Source organism: Aedes albopictus, chromosome 3 (assembly GCF_035046485.1).
Source record: "Aedes albopictus strain Foshan chromosome 3, AalbF5, whole genome shotgun sequence".
Taxonomy (NCBI): Eukaryota; Metazoa; Arthropoda; class Insecta; order Diptera; family Culicidae; genus Aedes; species Aedes albopictus.
Genome location: NC_085138.1, coordinates 13,084,824 through 13,099,999, shown reverse-complemented (window position 1 = coordinate 13,099,999; position 15,176 = coordinate 13,084,824). Strand labels below are relative to the sequence as shown.

General features: G+C 38.3%; 1 protein-coding gene across 1 annotated transcript in view; it reads left to right on the top strand.

Annotated features, from left to right (window-relative positions):
- The window catches only part of LOC109421805 (nuclear pore complex protein Nup88), a 250,163-nt gene that overhangs the window by 201,740 nt on the left and 33,247 nt on the right, over window positions 1–15,176 (top strand). The gene's annotated exons all lie outside the window — the stretch shown is intronic.

Below are 15,176 nucleotides of genomic sequence, written 5' to 3'. Positions count from 1 at the left end.
TGATAAGATGCCCCCAAGAGATCCACAAAAACTCAATTTCCTAATCGCCGCTTGACGCAGTGTCGCGAAGAGATGTCGGTTTTTGAGCATTTGGTGAATCCAATTGGAAATCATCGGAGATATACCATGACCCCGTGCGACTTCCAATATGGCATCGAAAGGCACATTGTCAAAGGCACCCCCGATATTTAAGAAAACACCCAAACAAGATTGCTTTTGAGCGAATGCTTTCTCGATATCGTAAACAACCTTGTGTAAAAGAATCCCAGTGGAATTTCCAGATTGGCAAGCATGTTGGTTTACATGAAGAGGCACGTTGGCCAGATGAACATCACGGATGTGATGATCCACAATGCGTTCAAAGCATTTCAGAAGAAAAGAGGTCAAACTGATAGGTCTGAAGCTCTTTGCTTTTTCATGCGACGCACGACCCACTTTCGGAATAAACTTTACAGTAATATCCCGCCAGCATTTGGGAATATACCCTGTAGCAAAACTGCAAACAAGTATTTTTTTCAAAACATGTTTGAAATGATCAAATCCTTTCTGAAGGCAAAATAGGATAAATCCCATCTGCCCCAGGAGATTTGAAAGGAGCAAAGCTATTAAGTGCCCATTCAATCGATTCTGAAGGTATGATACTCCGAGCCGAAGCTAAAGAATTATAACTACAAGAAAATACATCCGAAGGTTCACTCGAAGATGTAATACCCACACATCCGGGGAAGTGTGTACTGAATAATCCACCATTTGGCAAACAAAGTTCGTTCACTTGAAAATCCTTAGTTTTTGCAAGGATTGTGTTCAACCGACTGGCTTCACTCAGACTGGAAACATTTGTACAAAGGTTTTTCCAGCCGGATCGTTCAGCAGACCGAAGAGCTTTCTGGTAGGCCTTGCGAGCCGTCCTGAAAGCCTCCGATCCAGCCGAACGTCGTCTGTTCCAACTCTTTCTACATTGTTTCCTGAGCTTCGCGAGATCAGAGTTCCACCAAAGGGTTCCTCTTGTGGTCTTCACAGACCGCAGAGGGCAAGCTTCTTCAAAAGCTTCCACGATGAAGGCCTTTGTAATATCAACGGCATCATCTAAATCACTTGGAGTGTCAATGGATGGTGAGTATCCATGAAATTTGGCTGCAACCAAATCGGTAAAGAGATCCCAGTTGGTTGACCGGGGGTTCCTGAAACGCAAAGTTTGCGAAGTAACATCCACATGTTCAAACAAGATGTAGCGATGGTCAGATAAAGATTCTTCATCTGACACATGCCAATAGTCAGCTCGTGATTAATTCTGCAAGAGCAAAGTGTTATGTCTAGCACTTCCTCTCTACCAGATACCATGAAGGTTGGGAGGTTGCCTTTGTTAAGTAATCCAAGATCTGTACTACTTAAGTATTCCATCTAACTGGAGCCTCTCAAATTGATGTCTGAGCTGGCCCAGATTATATGGTGAGCATAAGCATCACTACCAACAATTAGCGGAAAGCCTTTTGAAGTGCACATACTCGAGGCATGACACGTGAGTTTGCCATGTCATTTGTACTGAAAGTATCAAACACCGGATTCACGAGGTTTCCTAGATAGAAATTCCCTTTGCGAAAGTAAGGTTCTTGGACTAACGCCACTTGGGCTGTACCATTTTGCAGAGGTCTATAAAGGTTGATCGTTGCTGTTCTTTTGTGCTGGAGATTGATCTGAGCTATCCTAACCGTAGCCACTACCAGAACTAGGCAAGATATAACTCTTAACAATCACAGCACAAAAAAGAACAGCAACAATAAAGTCAGATCGGTATCGATTTGAGTGCGCCAAAGGCGAGGATGCATAGAATACACTGTGTAAAACGCATGATGCGAAACCATATAGGGAATCGTGCCACTTGGGCGGTGGCTTCTATTTTCGTCTGTTTTCCACTATAACTCAGTCAAATTTGAACCAATTGACACAATTTTTGGAATGCAGTGAGATATGTATAGTATCTACCCGTGTACAACATTTCAAGTCAATTGGTTCAAAATTGACTGAGTTATAGTGGAAAACAGACGAATATAGAAGCCACCGCCCAAGTAGCGCGATACCCTAGGTGAAAATTTAAACTAATTAATAACATCTTCATAATCCCGCCGTTATTCAGCCTCAAGTATGAGACTGAAGAAGGGCAGCTGATTGTCTCGGAGAAACACAAGGTCCACCGCCTTATTGCTCTGATTAGCACAGTAAGGGCAAATACTGTGCAGGGTGCCCTGGTACTCCTCAAGCTTCGTTTAGGATTAGGTTTTTATACGACCCCCCAACCGTTCATTCCTAGGCACGGTAAGCGTAAAGCCGCATAACACCTGGAATGAGGGGTCACCTGATTGGCGGACTCCTACCACTGGAACAGGCGATCCGTAGTGCTATTCTTAGCCAGTTGAACTAACCGCTACCGACACTACACAGCTATCTAGGCTGATCGGGAAAAGAAGTTAATATTGGTGATCAACTTCATACGGGCCCGACAAGCCTTGACGAGTCTACGAGCTAAGTGACAGAAGAAGAATATGAAATTTGTTCCGGCCTTATTGCTGAATGTATTGCTCGGCAAAATTCAGCAAGTTTTTGCTGAATTTCAGCGAAAAAATAGTTGTGTAACTTCTTAGTTTACAATACCCACTTCTCACGTCTCTCGTTTCACTGATCCCTTCTCACTGGTCACTCCTAACTTCTCACTTGTCACTTGTTCTTCATTTTCAATGTATCATTCTTCATTTACATCTGACTCTTTGCTGCTCATTTCTCACTTCTAACTGTGCACTTGTTTACTCCTCGCTGCTTAGTTCTCACTAACTCTCACCCCTCATTTTATACTGCTTATTTCTGATTTCTCACTCTTCATTCTTCACTTCATTGCTCACTACTACACAGCTCATTCCTTATAGTTCATTTCTTACTTTTCACTGCTCAATCTTCACTATTCACTGTGCTCAGCCGTAACAAATCACAGCTCAGTTCTCTCTACTCACTGGGATATGATAGTCTCGGACGTAGAATACTGCGCCGGACAGCAGCGTATGGTGTAATTCGACAATTGGACAGCTTACATATGCTGTCGAAATTGAACATAGAACAAATTGACTTGATGTTGTTTTTCTAGAGTTTCCGAACAAAGTATACTAACCAACAAGAGTGGTTTCTTAAAAAGTATCGTTGAAATAGACTACTTGGCGATAAAAAGTAAATAAAAATTGTCAAAAAGTAACATGGACACAAGGCAGAGGTGTTTGTAGAACAGAAATTCTTCGTTATTAGGGTATCGGTCCCTTTTCAGCATAGTGCTGAAAAGTTGCCATAATTTTCGTTCTACTCAAAACAAACAATTAAAGCGTTGTTTCTCGTCGTGTTGAAGCACGTGTCGTGAGCATGTATGAAAACGAAACGATCGGTATCAATCGGTTCAATATTCGTCTAGTTTCGAAAATGGCACTCAGGTCATATTTACTTTTTACTACATCTGAAATTAAAAAAAAAAAACAGAAGTACGCAATTAGGGCCGAAATTTATCATTGAACGACGTATTAAAAATTCTTATCGAAATCATTGCCAGTTAATACATTGTATATACATTAGGGTGGGTCAACGTTGTATGGGGAAGTTTGAAATTGATCAAATTCAATCTGACCAAAGTTTTTTAGATGCTCTTTAACCCTCTAATACCCAAATTTTCGATTTTGATCTAAATATCATTTTTCGTTATCTAAAATCGATTTAAACATGTTTTGGAAGATTCTTTTTAATTCTCGATTTCGTGAATTTCAGTTTTTGATTTTTCTAATTTTTATTTTTGAACATCCCCACACTTTTATATTTTTCCTGGAAGCCAATTTGGGGAACGCATTTTTTTGAGATGAAAACATTTTGAGATTTTATGATTATTGTAAAAATTTTATTATTTTAATTTTTTTTCACAGAAAATTTTATTTTCCGTGTAATTCTAAGGAAAATTATTTTAGAGTGTATTCGATTTCCTAAAACTATTAAACAAGGATAGAATGATTTGGGAAAAATTTAAAATATGTTAATTGTAGCGATTCAATACAAAATAAACAATGACTTCTAAAAGGTGACTAAAACATCAATTTTTCAATAATTTAAAAAAAAAAATGTAAATACGCTTTAAAATACACCAAAAACCGTTTTGAGATATACAGAACAGTCCTAAATATCAGCCAAAAATATAAAAAAAAAATGATTTTCCACGAAACAAAAATTACAAAAATGCTCAAACTATACCCCGTCTAAAGGCGGGATTGGGTATCAGAGGGTTAAGGTCCCAAACAGTTGTGCAAAATTTAGGCATGATTGGTTTAGCCTACATTTTGCGCATCGCGATTGAAGTTTGTATGGGATTTTACATGGGAAAACATACTTTTTTCGTATTTTACTCGAAAGTTGCTCAAAATTGTTGTGCAACATATAACCGCTAATGTATAAGAATCATCCTGGATGTGTGGAAAAACTTTGTTGAAGACCGTAAACCGATCTGATGCATGTGGAAAATGATATACTCTTGGCAATTTTGGCCAAAAATTGAGATTTTATTATTGATGATACTCCTTTACTTGTCAAATGTTAAGCACACCCAGACGATCGGATCACTTTGCGGTCCTCGGCAAAGTTTTTCAGGACGTCTGAGTCTACACTTTTACATAATCGATTACATACTTTTATAATAATTTTATGCTTTTATTAGGAAAATGCACAAAACTAAGTTTTCCCTTATAAAATCCCATACAAATTTCAATCGCAATGCGCAAAGTGTAGGCATAACTGGATACCTACACAGATCGAAAAAAGAGTGTAAAATGCTGTGATATATGATGCACATGATATCGCATAAATTTACATGGCATGTCTTGTAAAAGTCATAAAATATCATGTAAACTTCCATTATATGTCATGTAATTCAGCATGACTCTGTGTGTTTACATGACATATAACACAAATTTACATGATATATCATGTAATCCATCATAACACTAAGTTTACATGACTCAACTGAAATTTACATAACGTGTAAATCTCATTATTTTTATCTGTGTAGGATAACTATAATTGCCTCTGCAGTAGTGGCTGTATCAGAACTCGTCATTGATCTGACACCAATCCTTAATGTCCTGTCGAAAAACTTTCCTCTGCGTAATTTGTCCGCTATCGCAGGAACTAATGGTTTTTGTATGCTGATTTCTACACCCAAAATAGGTCTTCTTGTACCCCCATCATCACGAAAAAGTTTGAACGCCAATCGAAGACGACGGAAGCCGTTCTCGTTCTCTCTATCGAACGGAATACTACGAAACGCAACGACACAAGATAAGAAAACACTTTTTTCCGAAGCGAATTTACTCGGACGGAACTTACAACATCACCCGGTAAAGGGGTAATTCCCCTTTCTCCCCTTCCCGAGCTAGACGAATAACTGGAACCCAAACAAAGGGGTGTAGGGTAAATGATGATGGTTGGACCAACCAAAAAACTGATTATGGTTGGACCAATTAATAAAAATGCTGATTTTACCAATATTTTTTCAAAAATTGAACCGTGTATCTCCTGAAAGTTATAGCGTATTCTATTTTCATTGAAATTACATCGACTTTCATTAAAATTTCTTTAAATCTTTTATATTATTTAGAATTTTGTCAGAACCACTTTGAGCACAGTTGGGGCACCTAAATAACCCAACTTGTAACATTCACAGGAGTGCTATTCTCTATAAAACAAATAAACTTTTTGCTTTCTACTAATGCGAAAATATGTAAACTTTATGCTAGCACATTAAAAAAATATAATTTTCTATTGCAAATACAAATAATTAGCGATTTAGGATCAACTGAATATTATCATGGTTGGACCAACGACTGATTTTGGTTGGACCTAACCGTTACTACGTTGGTTGCTAAGACCAGCTCTGTTTGTTTACAGTTCATTTCGCGCGTTGAAAACTTCAAAGCTGAAAAGATTGTTGAACTCGTTGAACTACATCCTGGAACGGTATCGCAAGTTGTGCGGTGGATTTATTTAGCCCGCAATGAAAGGGCAAGTCTAACTCCATGACTTGCCCTTTCATTGCTGGCTAAATAAACTAGTGATAATTTATCAATTACGTGATTTCATCGGATATCAGACGACACTCCAAAGCAAATATCATCCAGGCTGGGATTCGTCCGCTTCTAGTGCCAACAATCAGCAGACCTGTTGTCGGCTGCACTTAGTACGCTCATCATGGATAACGTGGCGGAATGAACAGAATATCTACACGGTAACAATCACACAGAGGCGGTGGGACTCACTTCGCATCTTCGACGACTCTGGTACGGATTGCAAAACTACTAGGTACGAGAAAAAAACGAGTAAATATCGCCAAAACCGAAACGGCTCTCACTAACCCAGCTGCTAAGGGATGCAACCCGGATATTTTGGCTGTGATGAGACGCACTGCGCTGCTGGCCCAGCTTAAACGCCACCCGGATATTAAGCCTTCAGTTGATGCCGAAAATGCACTGGAATGCAGTTTTTCCGTTGCGTTGTGAGAAGGTGGCATTGCAGTAACTTCTTATCTTGTATAATAGCGCCCCAGGCTTTTGGAACGAAGCTGCGTGTATTTTGAGCAGGCGATTTGTTTAAAGAATACTAAAAAAATAAAACGTTTACATATAAAACACATTCCCAAACCCATTGTCTTGTTTCATTTCACTGTATTTATCCTCATAAAACACTGGTCTTCCACATTCATTCCGTACTACATCAGAGAATAGAAATCCTTTAAATGCAAATAAAACTTGCGAGAATAACCGTATGGTGTTGATATTTAATTAACAATTTTCTGGGAAACAATGTTATTTCGTCCTTTTAATACAGTGAGTGACTAAACGATACTGATTTTTTGAAAATAACATTCTTCTTTCAAAGACACCGTGTGGTCCAACCATTATCAATGTACTGGTCCAACCATAATCAGCATTGGTCCAACCAAAATCAAAATAGTCTGCTAAATAAAAACGATTTTTACAGTGAAATATCAAGTAAATTATAAAACTGTGGTACGTTTCAGAAACTAGAAGAGTAGAGCTTTCCACCAACCTTTAGTTTATTATAGAAAAATGCTATGGTCATAGGAAAAAAACGACTTGTGTTTCGACCATGTAGTAAAACACCCCAAACTGGTCCAACCATCATCATTTACCCTATTATTTTTACTTGCCGCGGTGTGTAATTGGCACGGTACCAGAGAAGGGAACCAACCACTTCAGCAGTAGCAGCAGCAGCCATGTTATCAGATCTGTTGAATAAAAATAGCCCGATTAACGCCCCCCGATACCGCAGCAGTTTTTCCAAACACCACCCGTAGTCATCCCCTTCGGTTTTGGAAATTCGACAACTTCGACGGGGGTGGTCGGGGTGAGATGCGTCGTTGGAAAAATAATTTAGAGTTTATTTTTTTCATTTTTTTATACTCATGAATTTTAACTTAGATTTTAATTCTTCCCACTCAGTGGCGTCTCGTAACCTCACTTTTTACCTGTTCAACGACCCTAAAAGTTGCATTTGCGGAGAATTCAGAATCCGAATCAAATTGAAAATGGGCGGAAACGGGGAATCACGTCATTTTCTACAAATTATACGCCAATTTATTGCGAAAAATCAAGAATTTGCATTCGTTGAACAGGTAGAGTTGAGGTTAGGGAATCGCCACTGTTCCCACTAATTCTTTACAATGATTTTAGAGGATTTTTTGTACTAAATGCTTGAGCACATGCACGCATCAATAAATCAAATTTGTTTAACTCTTATGGGGCCTGAGGGGTCAATATGACTCCAGCGATGAAACAGAGCATAAGAACAACAACCAACGGGGGCCCCAAAGGGTTAAAAACTTTTAGAAACTAAGGGGACGTGAGCATGCAAAAGTAACATCGGAGTCTATTACCAACGTGAAGTCATGTTGCATTTAGCCCCTTGCAAAACGTTGCAGTTTGTTTAATGTTTAATCAATTTATTTATATATTTAAGTTGCTATTTTCTGCGAACGAAATATTAAAATGCTACAGCTACTGAGTTTGATAGTTTCCTTCAAAAGACCCATGTTACCCTGACACCCTTTAGCTACCAAACTCTAACTCTAAATCTTCCCGATAGTGACGAACTGACGAAATTATGCTAATTAGTGCGCGGTTGTTGGGCGAAAGGGCGACGAAGCTCAACGATTGATGGGTTCCATCTTTTAGAGTTTTGGATACACAGCATACAGCTCTTCTTCGACAGCAGAACTCGACAGAGCAGATAAACCGCGCCGCCACCGCACCACACCGACCGGTGAGCGATGCTAGTTAGTGCGCTCGTTGTTGAAAGGGAAACGATCGTGCTGGGAGCAATTATAATTTCCTATCGGTGTTATTATTAATGCAGACGATTTTTGGCGCGTAATTTGGCGATTTGTGTGCGGCGGTCGTTGTGGAAAGCGAAAGAATAGTTGTTCGCGAGAATGGATGAAAAGTTGTCGGTCGGTGCTGGTTTGGGGGTTCAATGGAAACAATATCGTAATACTGTTAAGATAAACGAGATGGGCAATTTACGTTCGTCTTGAAAGGTAATTATAGAAACCAGCAATCGAGAAACTTGTCTAGCAGAAAGTTTCTTTAACGTACAAATAAATAGCTCAATATCAAAAGATAACGTATATTGTCAACACGTGCAAGTATACCACTGTATACTCAATTGTATGTGGCATTTCTACTTTTGTTTTCTGTTTTGAACTTACTTTTTTATTTTTGGCAGTTTTGCTGTATAGTTTTGAAATGTGTACATATTTTTTCTTAAAACCTCAACGAATATGTTTCGTAAAACCGGTTTTGTAAATTAAAACCAATTATTTTCTTCTAACATTTATATCGTTTCAATATTAGGCCAGCACCAGAGCTACAAGATTAATTTGCAAATATTACCAGACTCCAGGAGTCCTCACGAAAACGCATTGGCGAAATTACCCAAACTCCTTCTAGGATGTAAAGAAAAAAATCGGAATGATCTCACCCAGTTACATGTCGCCGGATGACCGCAACCACTCCTTGACTCCTTCAATTTTCTGCAATACTTTTGGCTCATCAATTTTTATCTTTTCACGAGGAAGAATAACGTGCACCTGCTAAAAACACGCGTCACTTTTCGTTTTTTTTCGCCAAACAATGCCACCCGATCGAGATCCCCATCGCAACTACCCCAAACTCGCGTCATTTTTCACTTTTTCCTTCGAACGACGCAACGCGATCGAGATCCCCATCGCAACTCGATAACATCAATTTTTAGTTACAATATGAAAACTCTGTAATAATTTTCAATGGTTTAGAAAATAATAATCGCCCAGATTCTTATACATCTCTATTGTAGATAACGGGTATGTGACAGGTTTTGGAACCTTTTACATCCAGCAGACTTCAAAATAGTGTTTGGGCTTTCTTTCCCACGTTTTTCGGTTCATTTTGATTAGTAATGTAATTATGTCATAGTTGCTTTTTCATATTTTTATAATGATACTTAGTAATATTAGTAGTGCTGATAGATTCGAAGCTAACGTGTGAACAATACTTAAATGCATTGTTGATGTCAATTCGTTCGACGTGATATTTTGGACAAAAAGTGGCTGCTTTTTATTAGCTGAACAACGTTAATTGTTTATGACTAGGTTACGCGGGAGAAAATGACATACACTGCAAAATATTTTTGCTGGTAATCAGCATACTTTGCTGATTTTTGGCGTGCTGATTGCATTCAGCAATACAAATTACTGAGTATCAGCAATTATTTTTCAACTTGCTGAACCATGCAGCAATTTTGACAGTTGATCAACAAAGTTGTACTGAAATTCAGCAAAAATGTTGCTGAAATTCAGCAATTTCTTTTGCTGATTTTTGGCGTGCTGGAAGCATTTCAAAAATTTTGGTGTGTAGGTAGGACCGATAGGACAATTGAATATTTTTTCAAAGTTTTTGTAGGGATGAATACATAATAGTTAACCCGTGCGTTGCTAGGATGCGACACCGTGTATTGCTAGAGTCTACACACTTAAAACAGAATGCCGAGATCGGCTGTGCAAATCTCGGTTAAAGTTCATTTGCTGTAATCTCGGCTGAACACTTGACGTTTGATGTTTATTTCCAGTGGTACCCATGGGTGCTGCTATGAATAAACTTTAAATTTGGCTGATATTTCAGTTAAATTGCGATTATCGAGCGCTCGGCTGTGCGAATCTCGGCAATAGAATGAAAATTAGCCGAGCTCAACTGAGTGTGTAGGAGCAAAGCGTATTTGGTGTAAAGGTTCCTCAGTTTTGAAACTAGTGTTGAGAGGTCAATAAGTCTGAACAATTTGAACAAAATTACAACAAAAATATGAGGATTTATGATAGATAAATTTAAAAATGATTAAAATAAAATAATAATTTAAAAATGTCGGTACGTTTTTTTAAAAATGTCGGTACATTTTTTAAAAATGTCGGTACATTTTTCTGTTATTATGCATCTTGCTCTTGATAGTTCTTAGTTTTTTTTTCTATAGTCGCTAGATTACGACTAGATCTTGCATTCTATCATAGGGGGAATACCACAGGATCCCACTCCCGACATACTCACAAAATGTATTATTGATACTATTGATCTCCGTTGGCCAATTACTTAACTGGTAGATGTCATCAAAGTTATTCGGGTTTTACCTGAACGGCGAATGATAACAGCTGCAAATCAGCAGAACAGATTTCTTGTCTCGAGTGTCTCCCTTTCGTACCACCCACCCAACATCCTACTAGGATGCTGGTGATAAACGAGAAAAGAGTAGTGCCTTTCAGAACAAAAATCCGACAAACACGGATAACAAAGTGATGTCACTTTGATAATAAACTGTGTTATCGGTGTTATCGTTTTGTTATATTTGTTATCATCTTTTCTGATTGATGATAACCAAATGATAACAAATTTAGTTATCGATAATTTTGGTCTATAGTGATAACAAAAAAATACTAAATGATAACAAAATATGTTATTAATTTCCATACGCATATTTCAAAACTTTACCAAAACTGAAAGTCTGATGACCCTCGAATCTAAAAATAGATTCCGCTTTCATCCTTTACTGCGACTGCAAAAGGAAAGTTTTGCCTTCAACCACTCTTCCTTTAACTGAATCCCGTTGGTGTAGGGGCTATCGGCTACGACCGTCAATCACTCGATCAGGGTTCAAAACCCACTGTGCGCAATAATTGAAAAGATGGGGTGTAAATTATAAGATACTTTTTTAATTGCTGATGATGTCGGTAATGTATATTTTTACTATTTTGGTCAATAAAATAGATCTGGATGATAACTAGATGATAACAAAACTTGTTATCATTCAGCTGTCTTTTTCATGTTGATAGCTAATCATAATATTGAACAAAATATTGTATAACACTATTAGTTATCAATTTGAACCCTACGATAACTTAACTCTTATCATTTTGGTATTCGGGGAGTAAGTTTTACATAGTTATTATTTTTGTTATGTTGGCTCTTAATTCAACCTAAATGATAACAAATTCAATTATCAAACAAATGATAACCAGGTAACAGAACTTGTTATCATTTTGTTATCCGCCTTTGCTCGGGGATCACGTGCAAAATACGATTATCACAAGTTGATTAGGATCGAGCCCTGAGGAAGATCCCAACCCAAGGATCGAAACGTTGGCAATGATAAAGAAGTATCAACAGTTTTTCCATGACTGAAAGCCGAAAAACTCCCATAGTTATTCAATACATATTATTATTTTAAGGAAATTATAATTCTTTCACATTTTTACATGATATATATTATAAATTAGTAATTGATACCGAATAAGCCATGAGATATTAGGCGAAATGCAACAATAAACTCGATCACTATTTGTCGGTGCTTAGTCAGTCGGAAATAAGTCAAAAACCCCATTAACGAATCCTTTTGAACATTTCTGAATTTTCGAACAGATTTTCAAAGAAGCTTCTAGCAAGAATTCGATATTTTTATCACGATTTTTGTGCAGAAATGGAACGAAATTGAGGAGTAGATGCGATGGGGTCTCCAGTTAGCCTAGTGGTTAAGGCTATGGATCGCCAATCCGGAGACGGCGGGTTCTATGCCCGTTCCGGTCGGAAAAATTTGCTTGACTCCCTGGGCATAGTGTATCATTGTACTTGCCTCAAAATATAGAAATTCAATACAATGGCAGGCAAAGAAAGCCCTTCAGTTAAAAACTGTGGAAATGCTCAAAGAACACTAAGCTAAAGCAAGGCAGGCCAAGTCCCAGTGGGGACGTAGAGCCGTAAAGAAGAAGATGCGATGGTCCGATGAAATGGAACTTGGTGAGATCTTTCTGTGTAATTAATGTTTACATATGTTTATGTTGATAAAAGCCTCTTGAATCAATGTAAAGAATTATAAAATTAAAATTCTTGCAAGGACTTGGAAAGATATTTGAAGAGTAGAGGGACTATGTTATTGTAGATAGTATGTTTTAGCTATAACTTGGTTGTTAGTTTTTCAAATTACTTTTTTTTCTGTAATGCCGTTTTTCTTTTTTAACCTGGATTGGAACTGAATTGGCGGGAAATGTATAAACAAACAAACGTCAAACAAATTGCAGCGCAAGCGAACCCATGTCGGGTTGAGGTTGAAACTGTGATCTGATCTAGGTTCGAACCGGATAAAAAAACGGCATAAGTTTTCTACATACTGCAAATGAAGTGATAATAGTTTCAGCGCTTCAGAACTTTTATTCTTAAATTGAACTCATTCTGCCTCAGAGTGAACTTTTTGCAGTTTGTAACCATTTTAAAGTCCGTATTTACTTCTTTGGCTGTAATAAAGTCAATACTGCTACGATTCTTAAAATTTCACAATGTTATTTAACCATTAGGAGACGGATGGTTCGCATTAACCCGACCTTTACAAACGTGTTCTAGACCAGCGAGATAGTATCCAAAGAGGCAAAAGTACCGTCTCCAAACGATTAAATACTATGTTTTAAGGACAAGGTTTTTGGAGTACATTGCTCTGTTCACGCCAAACGTGAACGGCCATTCACTATTTTGACCGATTTTCCTTTCATCATACACACATTCCATGCCGTAGTAAATTTGGCTGAAATCTGCACTACAGATAACAACAATCATCCCAAACGATCTCTTCTGTTCCCCATTCAACTGTGCTTATATCTATACGGCTGATCGTAGCACAGAGTCTAAACGTATCACCGACACAATAGAAAACGTTTTGGATTCCGAGCAGTTGCACATCGTTTGGAAAACAAATAAATCAGCAGAGATGGTACCGCAGAAGCGCCAGCATTTGGTCGGTCGTGTGAGGATACACTCGATATGATATTGTACACTTCACACCGCACCACCCCCCCTCTTTCTCTTCCGATCCAGTCGATCTGCATCAGCATTCGAAGGCAGTACTATAGTTGATCGCCGACGTGTAACATCTACATTACATCAACGCAGATTATACCCGCGCGCGCTGCGCGCTCTTTCGATCTCACCTTGTCCCCTTGTCCCACAGACCGGGAAAGGTGCAGTTAGCATTAATCATGTTTTGTATATAGTGTATATAATAAATGGACTAATAATTCCACCGAAATATAGTTAGCTCACTGTTCAATCATTCAATCAATTTGTACGAGTTTTCGTTGCGAGTGGAAGACTTAGTGCCTAAAGTACACTATGTTCCAAGTTGACCCTCTTGTATTACTCTTCTGCTATCTGCATCCCGGACCACGAGTACGGCCAGTGATATCCGGCGTCAACAGCTCAAAATTTCTAGAGCACCGTTTTTTAGAACCGTTGAACGGATTTGGAATAAAATGCATCACGCTATTGACTACCACTGAACAATTAGCGTGATGCATTTTCATCCAAATCCGTTCAACGGTTCTAAAAAACGGTGCAGTGACTTTTTCCATACAAATAAAATCTCCATTCGGAGACTTTTCCATACAAATAGGGATTTTTCCATAATTGAATAAATACCTCAAGCAGTCCTCAACACCAAACCAATAACTCGTTGAGGTATTTTGTCAATACTCACAAAATACCAAAAAAAGTTATTTTCAGTACCTGGATAACCGACCGATACCTTGTCTTGGTTTGATACCTGACTTTGGTATGCTGCAGTTATGTGTCAGTTATTCGTTACTGCTCGGGATAGCCTTATTTTGAAAATGTATGATGTTGGCTTCAAAGTAGATTTCAGAACCGGTTGAAAAGTGGCTACTTCCCTGGAGGCACCAGGACCCGGAGAAGTGGCAAGTGCATCCAACATCTCTAGAAACGGAGGACTCTTCAATAGCAATTTATGGAGTCAACTGTTGACACTGTGAGTATATGTTACTTATTGCAATGTATAGTATGAAAAACGCATCTACCCTATCTAAAACAAGAAAAAATGAAGTACCTAGTGACATATGTTTTATTCTTTTTCATATTTGTTCTTCCTTGCTCTACATTCCCACTGACTGATACCAGGCCTACTTTTCTTCAACTTCAAGTGTTCTTATCGCACTTACACAGTTTTCAAAAGAAGGACTTTGTTTGCTTACCATTACATGTATTTATTGGCAATCAGCCAACTTCGGATTGGCGACCCAAAGCCTAATCCATGAGGCTAACGAGAGTCGCATATATTTTTCAAATATTCATCAGTTCAGGAAAAAAATCAACAGCATCTCCAACGGATATGCGACATTCATTGGATATGTTCAGTATAATAAAAACGTTTGATTCCGGTTTGTCACTGTTTCATTCACGAATTTGTAGTGGATCGTTGCATAACATGTATTTCACCTTGACACAAATGCCTCTTTTGGATACTTCAAAACTTGTTCGATTGCTTTCTCTCTTCCGCGGAAACAGACAGCTCCTAACCAAATCATACAAGCTAACGTATTCTGACGCAGCTGCTTAATTTAGCCTTCCGGTTGCTGCGCCATTAGTTAGCTATAGCCTTCATCATAGGGACGATGCACAAATTACTATACTTGTATGATTCGACACATTCTAGATTCCAGCGTCTCTGCTTTCCGCTCCGCCCATAATAAGCGTGACGTAGTTTGTGCATAACCCCCCATGGTGGTTCTG